The 18,985-nt window shown below is 44.0% G+C and overlaps 1 long non-coding RNA gene across 1 annotated transcript; it reads right to left on the bottom strand.

Moving 5' to 3' along the window:
* Window positions 1-6,092: 6,092 nt before the first annotated feature.
* Window positions 6,093-7,303, bottom strand: LOC123124320 (uncharacterized). The gene is made up of 2 exons (XR_006461049.1): window positions 7,054-7,303; window positions 6,093-6,533 (listed from the first exon to the last, which is right to left on the bottom strand). It is a non-coding gene; the product is annotated as an uncharacterized lncRNA (long non-coding RNA).
* Between the last annotated feature and the right edge of the window lie 11,682 nt (window positions 7,304-18,985).

The raw sequence follows: 18,985 nt of genomic DNA, 5'->3' as shown, positions 1-18,985 counted from the left end.
GTGCCCTCTCCAGCAGGTATTGGCTCCAGAAATTCTTATTATTGATATAAAAAATCCTCAAAAAGCTTCGTTCCATTCCGAGAACTTTTATTTCTTCACAAAAACAACACCATGGTAGTTCCGCTGAAAACAGCGTCTGTCCGGGTTTAGTTTCATTCAAATCATGCAAATTAGAGTCCAAAACAAGAGGAAAAGCGTGAGAAAAAGTAGATACGTTGGAGACGTATCACTAGGCTCATCAAGTTCAACCCGAGTATTCAACACGTGCAAAACTGGCTTGCACCCGTTGTATGTGAACGTAGAGCTTATCACACCCGATCATCACGTGGTGTCTCGGCACGACGAACTGTAGCAACAGTGCATACTCAGGGAGAACACTTATACCTTAAAATTTAGCGAGGGATCATCTTATAATGCTACCGCCGTACTAAGAAAAATAAGATGCATAAAAGATAAACATCACATGCAATCAAAATATGTGACATGATATGGCCATCCTCATCTTGTGCCTTTGATGTCCATCTCCAAAGCACCGTCACGATCTCCATTGTCACCGGCTAGACACCTTCATCTCCATCGTAGCGTCGCTGTCGTCTCGCCAACTATTGCTTCTACGACTATCGCTACCGCTTAGAGATAAAGTAAAGCAATTACATGGCGATTGCATTTCATACAATAAAGCGACAACCATAAGGCTCATGCATGTTGCCGATAACTTTTACAAAACATGATCATCTCATACAACAATTTATATCTCATCACGTCTTGACCATAGCACGTCACAACATGCCCTGCAAAAACAAGTTAGCCGTCCTCTACTTTGTTGTTGCAAGTTTTACGTGGCTGCTATTGGATTCTAGCAAGAACCGTTCTTACCTACGCATCAAAACCACAATGATTTTTCATCAAGTGTGTTGTTTAACCTTCAACAAGGACCGGCCGTAGTCAAACTCGATTCAACTAAAGTTGGAGAAACAGACACCCGGCAGCCACCTGTGTGCAAAGCACGTCGGTAGAACCGGTCTCATGAACGTGGTCATGTAATGTTGGTCCGGGCCGCTTCATCCAAAAATACTGACGAATCAGAGTAAGACGTCGGTGGTAAGCAGTATGACTATTATCGCCCACAACTCATTGTATTCTACTCGTGCATATCATCTACGCATAGACCTGGCTCGGATGCCACTGTTGGGGAACGTAGCATGCAATTTCAAAAAAATTCCTACGCTCACGCAAGATCTATCTAGGATATGCATAGCAAGGAGAGGGGAGAGTCTGTCCACGTACACTCGTAGACCGAAAGCGGAAGCATTAGGTTAACGTGGTTGATGTAGTCTAACATCTTCACGATCCAACCGATCCAAGTACCGAACATACGACACCTCTGTGTTCAGCACACGTTTAGCTCGATGACGTCCCTCGAACTCTTGATCCAGTAGAGGGTCGAGGGAGAGTTCCGTCAGCACACGGCTTGGTGACGGTGTTGGTGATGTGATCCGCGTAGGGCTTCGCCTAAGCATTACGACGCTATGACCAGAGGAGTAAACTGTGGAAGGGGGCACGGCACACGACTAAGAGAACAATTGATGTGCCTTTGGGGTGCCCCCTTCCAACGTATATAAAGGAGGGGAGGAGGAGGTCGGCGGCTCGGAGGGGCGCGCCATGGGGGGAGTCCTACTAGGACTCCTAGTCCTAGTAGGATTCGGCTCCCCCCTTTTCCTTTCTCCACCGGAGGGAAGAGGAAGGAGGGGGAGAGGGAGAGGGAAAGGTGGGCGCCGCACCCTCCCCTTAGTCCAATTCAGACTGCCATGGGAGGGCACCCCTTGCGGCCCTCCTCTCTCTCCACTCAGGCCCACTAAGGCCGAATATTTCCCCAGGGGGTTCCGGTAACCCCTCGGTACTCCGGTAAAATACAAGAACCACTCGAAACCATTCCGATGTCTGAATACTACCTTCCAATATATGAATCTTTACCTCTAGACCATTTCGAGACTTCTCGTCATGTACGTGATCTCATCCGGGACTCCGAACAAACTTCGGTCACCAAAACACACAACTCATAATACAAATCGTCATCGGACGTTAAGCGTGCGGACCCTATGGGTTCGAAAACTATGTAGACATGACCGAGACACATCTCTGGTCAATAACCAATAGCGGAACCTGGATGCTCATATTGGTTCCTACATATTCTACAAAGATCTTTATCAGTCAAACCGCATAACAACGTACGACATTCCCTTTGTCATCGGTATGTTACTTGCCCGAGATTCGATCGTCGGTATCATTATACCTAGTTCAATCTCGTTACCGGCAAGTCTTTTTACTCGTTCCGTAATTCATCATCCTGCAACTAACTCATTAGTGACATTGCTTGCAAGGCTTATAGTGATGTGCATTACCGAGAGGACCCAGAGATACCTCTCCGATACACGGAATGACAAATCCTAATCTTGATCTATCCCAACCCAACAAACACCTTCGGAGACACCTGTAGAGCATCTTTATAGTCACCTAGTTACATTGTGATGTTTGATAGCACACAAGGTGTTCGTCCGATATTCGGGAGTTGCATAATCTCATAGTCAGAGGAATATGTATAAGTCATGAAGAAAGCAATAGCAATAAAACTAAACGATCATAATGCTAAGCTAACGGATGGGTCTTGTATATCACATCATTCTCTAATGATGTGATCCCGTTCATCAAATGACAACACATGTGTATGGTCAGGAAACTTAACCATCTTTGATTAACGAGCTAGTCAAGTAGAGGCATACTAGGGACACTCTGTTTGGTCTATGTATTCACACATGTACTAAGTTTCCGGTTAATACAATTCTAGCATGAATAATAAACATTTATCATGATATAAGGAAATATAAGTAACAACTTTATTATTGCCTCTAGGGCATATTTCCTTCAATGTTAATAACCCGGACTGACGCACTATTTCTCTCGAAGTATCTGTTTTGCAGGTGGACTTTTTTATCAGAAGTCATAAATGATTGCACTACACTCTCGATGGATTATATCATCGGTGCGAATCATTATATTGAATGATTGAAATCTCCTCTTTATACTTCAATGAATTGCAGGAGAATTTTATCTCATATCTATTACCCTACATACATCTAGGGGGAGTATATGTCATCATCGAAGCAAGTAACGCTACTTCGCTCTTGTTCGATTTACTTTTCACTTATCTATCTTCACTTCGACGATTATGTGTTTTGTCAACAACCGTCCAAAAAGGGGGAGATTGTTGGTGCAATGATAGGCCCCTTGTGTTTCGGAGTTTGTTGACATAAACAATATGGGACTTATGTGTTTGCTAGTGCACACAGAGTAACAGGTCCCTGAGATATCGAGGAGTTTGATGCAAACGATGAAGATAATCTCCCTGTGTTGCAGCGAAGGTTATCACCGAAGATGATGATAACAAGAGTGACCCCTAAAAATTGCTGAAGTGAAGCAATTGGTTCGGTGCCTATCCGAGGATAATGACTGCGTTTGAGGAGATTGAAGACGAAGTGAAGATGTAGCATTTATTTTGTTATTATTCTTTTCATTGAGTCATAGGACCACCGTACTATTAAGAGGGGTGCAGCGTTCGAAACTTTGGTTCTCTTATGCTTAACCCAAATCCTATGAAAGTTGTGAGAGAAATCTCTTTGTGTTCCGAGCAAATACTTGCCAGCAAGAGATTGTTATCTTCTTCGCTGCGAGAGATTTGTCTCAGACCGAGGAGTTAGCATTACTTGTTCCTCAAGTAATGTTACCATTGCTCTAAATCTGACCGTTGTGAAACGTGTCGGTTGCCCATTGGCTGGACCGCTTGTCCAAAATGGTCATTTCCCATCCGAGAAGGTTGCGGCTATAAATAGCCACCCCGCACTGACTTTGTCCGGTGGCTGCTCCGTTTGATTCTGAGAAGATTGTTGAGCAACCCCCTCTCTGAGCGATTTGAATTTAAAATCCACCGGGAGAAAACCCGTAGAGCCGAAGAATTAGATAGTGGTTCATCATCACTTAAATCTAAGTCCAGTACGCTCCGCCTATTACTCTTGAGAGCTGCAAACTCTCTAGATGGTTAGGTGTCGATTTCTTCAGAGACCAAGAGTGATTGTGGTTCTCGAAGAAGAAGTCTGTAAAGGTTCGGAGATCGCCTCAAGTATCTACCACAAGTAATCGGCATTGGTTGACGAAGCAATTGTCGAGGAGAATAGGGTGAAAAGAGTTTATCTTCCGTGTTAAGTCATAGCCTCTCCAACCAGCCGTAGTCGTTGTGCAGAAGGACGAACTGGTCGAATAAATACCCTGTCACCATCGAGCACCACTGGTTATATCTGTCTCCCATGTTTCCATTCGATATGTTTTCCATCATGTGATTTGTCTCGATGCATGTTTAGTTTTCCATTCGGTACTTAGTTTTAGTTTGCTATAGTTTGTTTTTCTTTCGTTCCGCTGCTGGGTTCTCAGAGTTTTGAGTTTTTTGAAGAAAATTTAAAACTCCCATTCACCCCCTCCCCCTGGTAGATATACTTCGTTCCTACAACATGGTTCTCAACGCCATGTTGAGGGGAAGTGAACTGGGTTGGCTGCGGTAGACGGAGGGAGACACAGAGTGATTTCACAATATTTATTGTCACGTCTCTGGCGAATCTTCTGCAGTGCCATCGGCGTACGTGCGCATGCTTCCGTGCGCAACAGTTCTCAAAAGTTAGTCATCGAATAAAATCAAGCAGAAGGAGAGCACCTGGCAGTTCATTTTGTAATCTTGTGCAACTCGTGACGAAGACAACCTATGTTGTGGAAAATTGGTGACCTGGGCGGGTAATAATGCTTTGGAAACGTGATGTGGACTTGGACTGTTGGCATTCTACCATTTTTCCAAGTTGAAAAGTCGGCATTCCACGAAAATGCCAAACTGAGGACGAGCTCCGGGAAGGCATATATGGCTTTCCAGTATATGCACCGTTTATTTCCAAAGTCCATGATTATCACACACACACACACACAAACACACGCGCGTGCGCGCGCGCACACGCACACGCACACGCACGCGCACGCGCGCGCGCACACACACATGCACCCTTGTATATATGTATGTTATTTTTTAGAATTTGTTAAAATCAAAATGTTTGAATTTTGTCGTGTCATATAGAGTGTAAATTGACCTTGAAAGTACCTTTCTCGGCTCGAGCTCAAATGCTCCTGGTATGAATAGTAAATAAAAAAAGGAAAAAAATTTGAATTCTTTGTGTGACAAAAAGTATGGAATGTTTAGAGTGCTAGCAAAGTTTCATCATGAAATCACATTCATGGAAGTCATGACCAAACAATAAATTCATAGCTCCAGAATGCATCCGAAAGTACCAATTTTAGAGCATCGTTTTTTTGCCACCACTTCCATGAATGTGATTTCATGATAAAACTTAATTTGTAAGCACCCTAAAAAATCGTTAATGTTTGCCAAAAAATCAGAATTTTTGAATATTTTCACCATTTTTCTTCAATTTACTATTGATCCAGAAGCATATGAGCTCGCGAGTAGATAGTATGTGTCCCATTGACCTTCACTATAAGGTCATTGTACACACCCTCGTCTACTAACCACTAACCATGTTGCTAAGGATAGCTTTCGTCCAAAGTTGTTTCTTGAACAACAACACTATTAATGTATTTTGTGGTTGAAAGTATTTCTTTAGAAATAAATAATAACTAAAATAAAAGAATGTGCAGAAGTTGTTGGAAGGTTGTTTGTATGCAAGAACAAAAAACTGACCAACATTTATAGGTTCACCAATAGTAAGTCTTCCAAAGGCGAAGGTGCAATAAAAGTGATTATATGAAGATATATGTGAATGAAATGTTACATACTCATGACGGGAAAATTATGTATGTGAAGTGATGATATTATATGGGCAGCACGTTAATACCACATGCCAAAGTCCATCAGTTTCTATGGCTAATATTCCACTCAGAGACCGAAGTCCATCAACATCTCCAACAATTAAGGTTGAACTTGTTTTGCATCAAAGGCCTAATTAACCAGCCCCATCAAGCAGCCAAAACACCAAGAACAAACATAAGAACTGAAATACACCATCCATAACTCTCTTTATTGATAAGTTATATATGTGTCCCAAATTCGGACAAACTCGTACTCCAAGAGCACTGTTGTACTGATAGCAAAGGTTGTATAATAACCTTCAGCTAGTGCGGTATGTATACAACGATCTTACATACAAATAATACCAGAGAGGTAACATATTGATTTGTTGTGGTTTCCATCATATATAATGGATGATAGGTTTGGTGCGTAGGATGCACATAATTACTAGTGGTAGATAGAAGCAACATAACCATTTCACAATGGTGTCAAATGCACAACTAGTTTTTATAAGGAGGGTAACTTGGCGGCTTAGGGTGAGGTTCCACGGTATATAGTGATTCTTCTTTGACAGTCGCATAGTCACCGATCGTTTTCTCGTGATTGGCCTTCTTCACCGCCTTGCTTGCATCGCCATCTACATATTTTTCACATGGAAGCATGGGTGGTCAGCTACTAAAACTAGTAATGAATTTGATGGAACTTGTCTCTCTAAGACGTTAGAAATCGATCTCACGTTAATTTAGATTTTCATACTTATCATTAGAAATAGGAAGCACAAGGAGGTGGCAACAAGGCTTCTCGTGGTCATTTACCCTCCTTGAGTCTTTTTGTGCTTTAGTGGGCGTGTTCGCTGTTGCCCTCAGCATGTTATGTACTCTTTTATTCTCCAGTGTGCGTGTTGGACCTACGTGTTGTGGTTGTGTGTTTGTGGTACTTAGCATTTGCTTTATCTATAAAGTGAGGCCAGAAGCCTTTTTCGGTAATTAGAAATAAGAACATACAAACCATTTAAATTGGTTGGGCTAGAGTGGCACGGCGTGGATTGAACATGCATAATATTCCCTCCGTTCACTTTTATAAGGATTGAACATAAATAATATTATTTCACGATAGTACCATGTACTACATCACACATACTAGTAGGATGTACGTACCTTCGTTTTGAGCATGCAGTTGTCTGGCAGCTGCAACATCACGTGAGGAGAGGAGAAGCATGGCCGTGATAACACACACGACCAACATGGTTCTGGACGCCATGTTGAGGGGAAGTGAACTGGGTTGGCTGCGGTAGATGGAGCGAGAGACAGGGTGATTTCCCAATATTTATAGTCACGTCTCTGGCGAATCTTCTGCCGTGTCGTCGGCGTACGTCCGCATGCTTCCGTGCGCAACAGCTCTCAAAAGTTAGTCATCGAATAAAATCAATCAAAACGAGAGCAGCTGGCAGTTCTTTTTATAATCTTGTGCAGCTCGTGATGAAGACAACCTATGCTGCGGAAAATTGGTGACTTGGACGGGTAATAATGCTTTGGAAGCGTGGTGTGGACTTGGACTGTTGGCATTCTACCATTTTTCCAAGTTGAAAAGTCGCCATTATTCCAGAAAATGCCAAATTGAGGACCAGCTCTGCGAAGGCGGAATTAAAAAAAATCATATTTTTACATTTCATTTTTTAAAGAAAATACACATATACCCAGAAACATAACATAAGTGTGTAATCTGTCATGGTAAAATGCTTTAAAATGAGACTACACAAAAGAAATAAAGAAAATATATCGCGTTCAAGCAGATGCACCGTTCATTCTCAGAGTCCATGATTATTTTTTGTGCAGCTCATGTTTCAAGGTATTTCATGTGAATTACACACACACACACACACACACACACACACACACACACACACACACACATGTGCGCGCGCACATTACATCCTTGTATACATGTATATTTTCTCAGAATTTGTTAAAATTGAAACATTTGAATTTTGATTTTTTTTCTTCAAAATTTCGGCCCCCATGGAGCTCGGCCTTCAAAACACCCTACTCGCCATTGCATCACTATAAGTCTTCCTTTTTTGAGAGAGAGAGAGAGAGAGAGAAATAAGGCTTTTCGGGACGAAAGTCATCTTTTGATCTCGAGCTCATATGCTCTCGCATGAACAGTAAAATCAAAAAAACTTCAACAAATTCTAAAAAAAAATTGAGAGAAACATTGACAAAAGTTCTAAGTGCCTGCAAAAATTCATCATGAAATCACATTCCTGTAAGGCGTGGCAAAAAAAACAAATTCAGTGCTTCAAAATGTGTTTGAAAGTAGCTTTTTTAGAGTACAGTTTTTGTTTTTTGTTGCCACGCCTTCTAGGAATGTGATTTCATGACGAATTTTTGCAGGCACTTAGAACTTTTGTCAATGTTTCTCTCAAAAGAAATTTGGAATTTTTTGAATGTTTTTTCATTTAGTTTTGATTTTACTGTTCACCCGAGCTCAAAGCTCATTTGAGCTCGGGAGCAGATTAGCCGTCCTTTTCGGGAGGACAATGGACCGTCTTCAATTCGAGAAGACAATCATGGATAAGGCATCACCAACTATGGCTTGAGTAGAAGAGAAGCTATATTTCTACGCATAGAGATTGCGAGGTCGAGTAAGGGGGATGCATCACCAGCAAAGGCTTGGGTGATGATCCGGACACAAAGTATTTGAATCTACTGTCAACCCATTGTATTAGCCTACACAATATTAGTACACATAGTTCATAAGTTGAAATATTACGGCCATAACATTATATCGTCATGCACGATATTTATCGAGTGATCTCAAGACGTACGTGGGTTCCACGGAACTAGAGAATGTTGGAGGCTGAGTCTTCTTCAACTCTGTTCAGTTCCTGGTTGTGGAAGTGGTCTGACACCACCTTGTCTGATATATTTTTTATTTTGAAAAGGAGGTTGTAACCCCCGCCATCTGCATTCAAGAATGCACACAACCATCTATATTAAATTATAAAGTAGAGACTGACAAAAATAAATAGATGGATCAATCCAAAACCATCTTCCTGAAGATCTCTGTCGCTACGCCTACAAGGTTGATGATGTGCTCTGACGTAGCACCAACACACACCATCTAACCCGGTGGCCTCACCAAGCCACCTCACAATGAGCTGAGAGCGCCAACTGGCCTAACAGACCCTTTGCACTCACGGCATGCACACACAACTGTCAATTCATGGTTGTGGAAGTTGTGTGGTACCAGCTTGTCTGATATGGATAACTTTCTCTATAAATTTGGTTAAGATTTGTGAAGTTTGAATTTCACGATAATCAATGAGCACTATATTACGAACGGAGAGAGCACTAAATAAACCACTTCGCTTAACATATGTGTGTGTGTTTCTGAATCATATAAAAATGTGATAAACTTCTCCAGCATAGTGAAGATATATTAATCTACTGTTTTGAAGCACAAATATCTCGTTTATGAAAAGCAATTCGGCAAAAGGATTGCAGTTTTAGCTGGAATTCAACTCCCCTCTCGCGACCGCGTCGCCCCCGCGGGCGACCGGCCGCTCGGCAGCCTCCCCCTCCTCCAGCCCCCCTCTCCCCTTCCTCCCCGCCGCCGTCGCTGGCGCCAGTGGCCGGCCTGGCCCTGGGGACGCTGGTGGTGGCGGCCCCCTGATTTTCCCCTCCTGGTGGCTCTCCGGCGCGGGGCGGAGCTGCACCGGGGGGTGCTCCTAGGCGGCGGTGGTCTGGCTAGCAGCGGGGTTTCTCGACGCGGCGTGGGCGGGCGGTTGGGCGGCGGGGTGGCGCAGCGGCGCAGCCTGGCGGCGGCGCTCAGCCCAGATCTGGGCCGTTCGGGCCCAATCTGGGCCTGGGCGGGCCGGCGACGGGACCGGTCTGTGGCGTGACTCCCGGGAGGTGGGGAGCGGCGATGCACGGCGGGGTGCTGGCGGCGCCAACGCCAGCCTGCTCCAGCGTGGCCGGCGGGGCTTAGCGGGCCTGTTTCGGGCCTGGTATGCCCCGCTGCCGTGTCCGGACGGCTACCGCGACGGTGCCGGAGGCACGGGCTTCTCGCACGACGGCGGTGGAGGTGGTTCCCTCCGCTCGGCCTTGGTGCTGCTGCTCCCGTCGCTTGGATCTTCTCTCCGGTCTTCTTGGCCTCGTGGTGGTGCTCGCAGCGAGACGGCGTAGGTGGCGGCGCAACCGTGATGGCGCATGGTGTTGGGCGGTGGTTTGGCTGGTCGGCTACGGTTGGCCGGTGACGTTTGGAGTGCGGGAGAAATCCTTGCCGGTTCGTTTGGCTCCGATGCGGTGACACCGGCGGGTGCCACTGTCCCTTCTTGGAGGGTGTCGGTAGTAGCTATCCCCACTTCCCTCCGCGTACTGGGGGAAACCCTAGGACTTGTCCGGGCAGCATCGGCATCGGCGTCGCATCCCTTCTTGGAGGTGCTGCTTAGTTCGCGGTAGATCGGAGCCTAGGGCTGTAGTGGTTTGTTTCCGGAGGGCGCCGCAGTCGCGGGTCTTCCGCGCTTTGTCGAATTGTCGATGTTGGCATTTATTTCTTCTTCTTTTTTTGGGCTTGATGTGCTGGTCGCCCCAGCATTGCGATGTGTATAATGGTGGTTTGCTTTGGAATACAAAGCGGGGGAAACCCTTTTTCGGTAATATCTCATTTAAGTTTATCACACACACTAGCAATTGACTTACACACGTAAAATATGGATGGACAAAAACAAGTGATGTGTGGTGCGGAACTTCTTTACCACGCTAAATCACCGATGACATGAAGTGGCTCCATCACCGGCATGCCGCGTACTTAGTGTGCACCTACCAATGCATGTTCTTTCACCTGCTATTTAAAATGGGTCTAGTATGTTTGTTTATAAAATAAAAACGAAAGAAATTTAGCTTCCGTGTCATCATAATATATAGTCACAACTTCGCAGAGCGTCCGATGGCTTTTGCTCCATCTTAGTAAAAAGTGTGATCAGCTAAACGAGTAGCGATTCTCCTTGGTGAGGGTTCTAGGTTTCACCTCAATTCTATGGAATCCCTCCTTAATTCTTATACATATAAACTTCTGTTTTTAATAAAAAATAAATCACTTCTGACATCATAAGAAAGTGATATAGGAGCAACTATAATATGCGAAATGGAGTTGTTGTCTGATACCAAAAGCGAAAGTGGCAGGCTACATGAAACTAGGAACACGCTAGTGTTACAAACTTACAGTGCCTGAATCTTGTAATTAACAAATTTGGACTTGTGTGGCCAACCATCATATGCTCCTTATCGGTGTGCCGTCAAAGTGAATATCAAAATTTGGAGTGAAGTGCATCATGGGTTCTCGAACTATTTCAGAGGTGTCATGTAGGTCCTCGAACTATGAAAATCGTCTTTCAGGTCCTTAAAGTGCAATATGTGTGTCATCCTGGTTCTCAAACTATTTCAGAGGTGTTACGTAGGTCCTTGAACTATTTCAGAGGTGTCGCATATATGCATTTATTACACTTCAAGGATTTTTTAGGACCTAGATGACACTTTTCATAGTTTGAGGACCTACATGACACCTTCGAAATAGTTCAAGGACCTAAGATGCACTTCACTCCAAAATTTGTATAAAAAACAACAATCTAGACACGTCAGGAGGAACAGGGCTAATGGTTGTTCCTCTTGGGGTGACTAGGAGCCTTATCTCAGTAATTCATCACTGATCCAGTGAAAATTCTGAACATGTCTCTCGAGAACCATCTGTACGTACGTGTCCCTGAAATAACATTTCTTAGTCTACTTCAGTTGGTCCATCATCGTCAGAAACATCATATAAGCATAAGTCTCAAGGAGCCACTTCATCTCAGGACATTTTGGCTCCATATTTCATGGCCTACCGCACTCTTGGGGCCAGAGCTTCAGCCCGTAGCAGCTACTTTTAAGGTTTATCGCCCATCAGCCCAGAAATCCATAGAAAGACGATTGAGATTAGTGAATGGCATCGAGGGTCATTTGAGCCTATGGAAATAGGATACTCTGTTTACATAGAAATCCCTACGTCCTTACATTCTATTTAGGATTAGGAATAGGTGTAATCAGACCTGCTTTTGACATATCTATCCTATTCTTATTTGGGTACCATATTTATATTGCCATGCATGTCATTTTTGTGCTTAATGCCAGAAAGAGCTTGATAGCCATTGGCATATTGTAATTGGTCTTTAGAGTATAGGCATCAGTCATGAAGTGGCTTCGTCAGAACGGTACTGTCACAATGTAATGCACGAGCTCCCGATGCCTCTGAAGCCTACCATGCAGAAGTTATAGGTCACAAATGAACCGGGACTAATGCATAGCCGTTCGAACCGGGACTAATGGTACCATTAGTGCCAGTTCATTTACAAACCGGGACTAATGTGTCTCACGTAAAGTAGTTTTTTCTACTAGTGTACTAAATAAACCACTTCACTTAACATATACATGTGTGTTTCTAAATCATATAAATGTGATGAACTTCTTGGGGATGGTGGAAATATATTAATCTACTGTTTGGAAGCACAAATATCTAGTTTAAGGTTATCACGCACACTAGCTATTGACTTACACACGAAAAATATGAATGGACAAAAACAAGTTATGTGTGGTGCGGAACTACTTTACCACGTTAACAAATCACCGATGACATCTAGAAGTGGTTCCATCACCGACGTGTCGCGTACTTCAGTGTGCACCTACCAGTGCATGTTCGTTTATCTGCTATTTTAAATGGGTCTAGTATGTTTGTTTACAAAACAAGAAATAAAAATCTTCTAGTGTCCGTGTCATAATATATAGTCACAACTTCGCAAAGTGACCGATGGCTTTTGCTCCATTAGTTAGTAAAGTGTGATAAGCTAAACGAGTAGTGATTCTCCTTTGTAAGGGTTCTAGGTTTCACCTCAATTCTATGGAATCCCTTCTTAATTCTTATACATATAAACCTCTATTTTTCTCTTAATAAAAAGGGATCGTTCCTGACATCGTAAAAAAGTTGATATTGGAGCAACTATAATATCTGGAACAGAGTTGTTGTCTGACGCCAAAAGTGAAAGTGGCAGGCTACATGAAACTAGGAACATGCGATTGTTACAAACTTACGATGCCTTAATCTTGTAATTAACTAATTTGGACTTGTGTGACCAACCATCATATGCTCCTTATCGTTGTGCCTTTGAAGTGAATATCAAAATCACAAAGCCAAACTGATGCTACTAAAGTAGATAACTTGCAAAGGATTACACAATTTGTATGAAAAACAACAATCTAGACACACCATGAGGAACAGGGCTAATGGTTGTTCCTCTTTGGGGTGACTAGGAGCCCTATCTTAGTAATTCATCAACTGAACCGGTGAAAATTCTGAATATGTCTCTCGGGAACAATCTGTACCTGTACGTAGGTGTCTCTAAAATAACATTTCTTACTCTACCTTAGTTGGTCCATCATCGTCATAATCCCCATATAAGCATATGTCTCTAGTAGCCACTTCATCTCAGAACCTTTTGGCTCCATATTTCGTCGCCTATCCAATTGTTGAGGCTAGAGCTTCTAACTTCTATTGCCATGCATGTCGTTTTGGTGCTTAATGCCAGGAAGAGCTTGCTAGCCATTGGCATATTGTCTTACATGTCTGTAATTTGTACATCACCATGTCACTAGAGTATAGGGATCGGTCATCAAGTGGCTTAGTTGGATCGGTGATGTAATAATGTAATGCAGGAGCTCCCGATGCCTCTGAAGCCTACCATGCGGAAGTTATGGAAGTGCATCCTATGATACGTACGAACTATTCATTTCGGATGAGCTGCTTGCTTGCAGCCTCGCTTCTCTTATATGGACTGGAAAGAGATCCAAATCAACATCAATTAATGTGGATGTACTGTTTGATTCCTTGCAATTATTTAGAATCTAGAGTCAGAGTACTCCAGTTGTTTTGAAACTCGCCATCGCTGATGTGCACATGGATATATACTAGTAGATGAATTTCTTTGGAGGACGGTGGCATCAAGTCCTTGGCATTAACGTGTACGTATGCTATATTGTTATCTCGGCGTGGAAAGAGTTGTACGTGCTCGTCTTCACTCACATTAACTTGGACTTGTCTGGCCAACCATCATATGCTCATTATCGTTGTGTCGTGTAGTGAATACTAAAATCACAAAGCCAAACAGAGAGTAAAGTAGATAACCTGCAAAAGATTACACACTTGGCATAAAAATTAATAATCTAGTCACACTTTACATATGTTTTTTGTGCGGGTCACATACATATGTTTAATATATGCAATTTAGTTGGTTCAGTTCAGGAGGCAATGGACTAATGGTTGCTCCTCTTGGGGGACTAAGATTCAGTGAAAATCTGAACATATCCCTTGGGAAGCTTTTGTGTCACTAAAATAATATATTTCTTAAGCTTCATTGGTCCATCATCAGCATAATTAACACATAAGCGTAATTTATAGGAACCACTACATGTCAAAACCTTTTGGCTCCATATCATCGCCTACCTAATCTTCACTCGGGAGGTTCTAAAAAAGGAAAATGTTTCCATGCATGTTGTTTTGGTGCTTTAATGCCAGCAAAAACCTCATAGCCATTGGCCAGGGCAAGGCCGGCAAAATCTGGGGCCTGTGCGAAACTAAAAAATGGGGCCCTATCTCACAAAAATAATGAACTAATGAGCAATTATAATGTATATATCTCGTAGAAAAATTATAATTTATATAATATAGTGTCCTACATAACAATTGGATATATATAATGTAGTGATCAAGTAGGAGGAGGAGTCCACGAGAATGATCCCCGATCCCGTTTCAGTGCTCGTCGCTCGATGGCCTCGTCGCCTCGACTCCAGCCCACTCCAGCGCCCAGCGGCCCAGTAGCGCTTAAGTATTACTAGGTCTATATATAAAAATTGGGGGCCCCCAGAATTTTGGGCCCTATGCGGGCCGCACTTTTTGCACCACTGTGGGCCCGGCCCTGCCACTGGCAAATTGTTTTACATGGCTGTAATTGATACTGTACATCGCTATGTCCATATAGTATAGGGATTATTCATGAAGTGGCTTGGTGAGAGTATTGCTTTGATATTGTTTTTTTCTTAAAACGAAGGCAAAAGATTTGTCTCATTCATTAAATAAGGGAGAAAAGAGTTTTTAGATTGTTACAAAGCCATCAATAAAAAAACGGCATGCCAATTACTCGCGCAATACAATAAGCCCTAGTTATTTTGCACTCACGGTAACCCAAAGCTTAGCCTCGTCAACGATTGCGTTTAGAAGGATTGGCGGCGGTGTCCTCTTGTGGCGAAAGACACGAGCGTTTCTCTCATTCCGTATTGCTTTGATATTGTGATGCCTAAGCTCTCGATGCCTCTTAAGCCTACCATGCCAAAGTTACAGGAGTGCATCCTATCATACGAACTAGTAGTATTCATCTCTCTGAACCGCTTGCTTGCATCCATCTAGATATTTCACCGGCCTCGCTTCTCTTATACTCCATTTGATTCCTTGCAGTTACTTCAGTTGTTTTGACACTCACCATAGATAGTGTGCGTATGGATATATACTAGCTAGTAGATGAATTTCTTTGAGGAGGGTGACATCAAGTTCCTGGAAGTCCAGAACAATCAATGGCGCAACGACATAAACCTGTATGTATGCTATATTGCTTTCGATCCCTGCGCCATTTCTCCCTGAGGGTTTCCATGCGATCGAGGTGGAAGGGAGGCCTGCGCGCCACCGTGTGCTTCATGGCAATCTTGTGCCGGCCAACGAAGATCTTGCCATTGCAACAATCATCCCCATGCCGCAAGGAGAAGTAAGTTTTCTCAATGTCCGTGAGATCCTCCTAGAGTTTCTGCAATCCAAGCGCATTGGTGTCTCTGAGGTGACAAAGTGCCCATTTGGACAAGCTTTTGTGAGGGTTCGTAGTGCGGCCGATAGAGATTTTCTAGTGAACAGGGGACCGCATGCCTATGATGACATTCATATTGTCTTTCAAAGGCATAATGAGGGGCTGAATTGGAAGAACTTCAATCTGAATCGAGATGTCTGGCTCATGGTGTTCGGTTTCCCTGCTGATTTAAGGAATTTTCATGAGCTATCTAATGCTACTGCAAGTTTCGGACAGTTGATGGTTTGGGACAGATTTAAATCAAGTGATGCCGCTGTGGCACTGAAAGTTAAAGTTGAAGCCCTCAAAGATGTTCCGGTAAGTCTGGTGGTTTCTGGTGCCAAGAACTTCAGTGGTCGGTCTTGGACTTGCCCTGTGGTGATCGTGGATGATATCCCTATTGGAGTGCCACCGCCTGATGAAGACCCAGTTCCTGAAGATGGCAACCCTCACCCAAGGCCACCAGAGCAATTCTATCACCCCAATCAGAATAATCTCATGGTTGGACCAGTTGCTTTTCACCTTCTGCAGCCTGAGCAACAGGGTTTACCTGTCATTGAGGAAGCTCCAGCACAGAATGCTGATGATGAAGATGATGGCTGGGGTCACTGGGCTATGCCGCAGCAGCAGCATCGTGTTGATGTGGAAATCCAAGCTGGAGAGTTTCTAGAATTACATGACTTAATGGGACCTCTTGAAGTTCAGGTTGTACAGCCAGAAGATGATCACAGTGGGCTCACTTTATCTTTGGGTCTGCCAAGTGCAAATGTTAGTTCAGCTGAGTCTGCTATTGGAGCACCAGGCATACCTGATCTGGATGAGCTTCTGGCACCCCTAGTTCTGCCTGCAGTTCCCCCAGTTGCACCTGTTGCACATGCTGCTTTTGATCTCAATCAACCCATTGAACAGCTGCCCCTGGAGGACTTGGCAATTCCTGAAGCTCAATTGCCTGCTCTTGAGAATGAAATGTTAGTTGCTGAATCTCTTCCTCAACCTCAAAGGGAACTACCAGTACCAGAGCCACTTTTGAAACACATGCTATTGCCAGTTGATGTTGCTGCAGCTCCTTTCAATGTTGTAGCTGAAATTGATGCTCCTGCTGCTGCTCTCCCCATTGCAACAATAGTTCCAGATGTTGTTGTTGCACCATTGCCTGCAGAAGAGGTGCATGTTGATGCTTCCAATACTGATGATCTTGCTGCCCCTGCTCAGTTGCCTGAAAAGGAGCCCCACTCTGAGGCTCTCCTATCTCTGGCCAATATGGATGGCCCTGCTTCTGAACAGCTTGAAGCTCTCAATCAAAATGCAGAAATCTCCAGTTCCTCTGCAGGTAATAGTTTGGAGGCCCCCCTGGCTTCCCTTATCCTATTTTCAATGCAAGCTTTGCTGGCAAGGATATTCAATTACTGCCATCTCCATCCTCAGGTTAGGATGATGAGTTTCTCTCAAAGGAAGGGTTGGAGCTTTGGAAGGCTCACTTTGCTCCTGGGGCCTCAACAGATAAAGTTACTCAGGTACCTATTTGAAGGAAATATGCCCTAGAGGCAATAATAAAGTATTATTTATTTCCTTATATCATGATGAATGTTTATTATTCATGCTAGAATTGTATTAACCGGAAACATAATACATGTGTGAATACATAGACAAACAGAGTGTCACTAGTATGCCTCTACTTGACTAGCTCGTTAATCAAAGATGGTTATGTTTCCTAGCCATAGACATGAGTTGTCATTTGATTAACGGGATCACCTCATTAGGAGAATGACGTGATTGACTTGACCCATTCCGTTAGCTTAGCACTCGATCGTTTAGTATGTTGCTATTGCTTTCTTCATGACTTATACATGTTCCTATGACTATGAGATTATGCAACTCCCGTTTACCGGAGGAACACTTTGTGTGCTACCAAATGTCACAACGTAACTGGGTGATTATAAAGGTGCTCTACAGGTGTCTCCAAAGGTACTTGTTGGGTTGGCGTATTTCGAGATTAGGATTTGTCACTCCGATTGTCGGAGAGGTATCTCTGGGCCCACTTAGTAATACACATCACTTTAAGCCTTGCAAGCATTGTGGCTAATGAGTTAGTTGTGGGATGATGTATTACGAAACGAGTAAAGAGACTTGCCGGTAACAAGATTGAACTAGGTATCGAGATACCGACGATCGAATCTCGGGCAAGTAACATACCGATGACAAAGGGAACAACGTATGTTGTTATGCGGTCTGACCGATAAAGATCTTCGTAGAATATGTGGGAACCAATATGTGCATCCAGGTTCCGCTATTGGTTATTGACCGGAGAGGTGTCTCGGTCATGTCTACATAGTTCTCGAACCCGTAGGGTCCGCACGCTTAAAGTTACGATGACAGTTTTATTATGAGTTTATATGTTTTGATGTACCGAAGGTTGCTCGGAGTTCCGGATATGATCACGGACATGACGAGGAGTCTCGAAATGGTCGAGACATAAAGATTGATATATTGGACGACTATATTCATGTTGGGGAACGTAGTAATTTCAAAAAAATTCCTACGCACACGCGAGATCATGGTGATGCATAGCAACGAGAGGGGAGAGTGTTGTCCACGTACCCTCGTAGACCGACAGCGGAAGCGTTATCACAACGCGGTTGATGTAGTCGTACGTCTTCATGATCCGACCGATCAAGTACCGAACGTACGGCACCTCCGATTTCTACACACGTTCAGCTCGATGACGTCCCTCGAACTCCGATCCAGCCGAGTGTTGAGGGAGAGTTTCGTCAGCACAACGGCGTGGTGACGATGGTGATGTTCCACCGACGCAGGGCTTCGCCTAAGCTCCGCAACGGTATTATCGAGGTGTAATATGGTGGAGGGGGGCACCGCACACGGCTAAGAGATCTCAAGGATCAATTGTTGTGTCTCTGGGGTGCCCCCCTGCCCCCGTATATAAAGGAGCAAGGGGGAGGCAGCCGGCCAAGGGGAGAGGCGCGCCATAGGGGGGAGTCCTACTCCCACCGGGAGTAGGACTCCTCCTTTCCTTGTGGGAGTAGGAGAAGGGAAGGGGGAAGGAGAAATAAGGAAGGGTGCGCCCCCCTTCCCTAGTCCAATTCGGACCAGACCATGGGGAGGGGTGCGGCCACCTTTTGAGGCATTTCTCTCCTTTCCCGTATGGCCCATTA

Source organism: Triticum aestivum, chromosome 5D (genome assembly GCF_018294505.1).
Source record: "Triticum aestivum cultivar Chinese Spring chromosome 5D, IWGSC CS RefSeq v2.1, whole genome shotgun sequence".
In the NCBI taxonomy this organism is placed as follows: Eukaryota; Viridiplantae; Streptophyta; class Magnoliopsida; order Poales; family Poaceae; genus Triticum; species Triticum aestivum.
The sequence above is the reverse complement of the archived record's forward strand: the minus strand, read 5'-3'. Positions and strand labels throughout refer to the sequence as shown.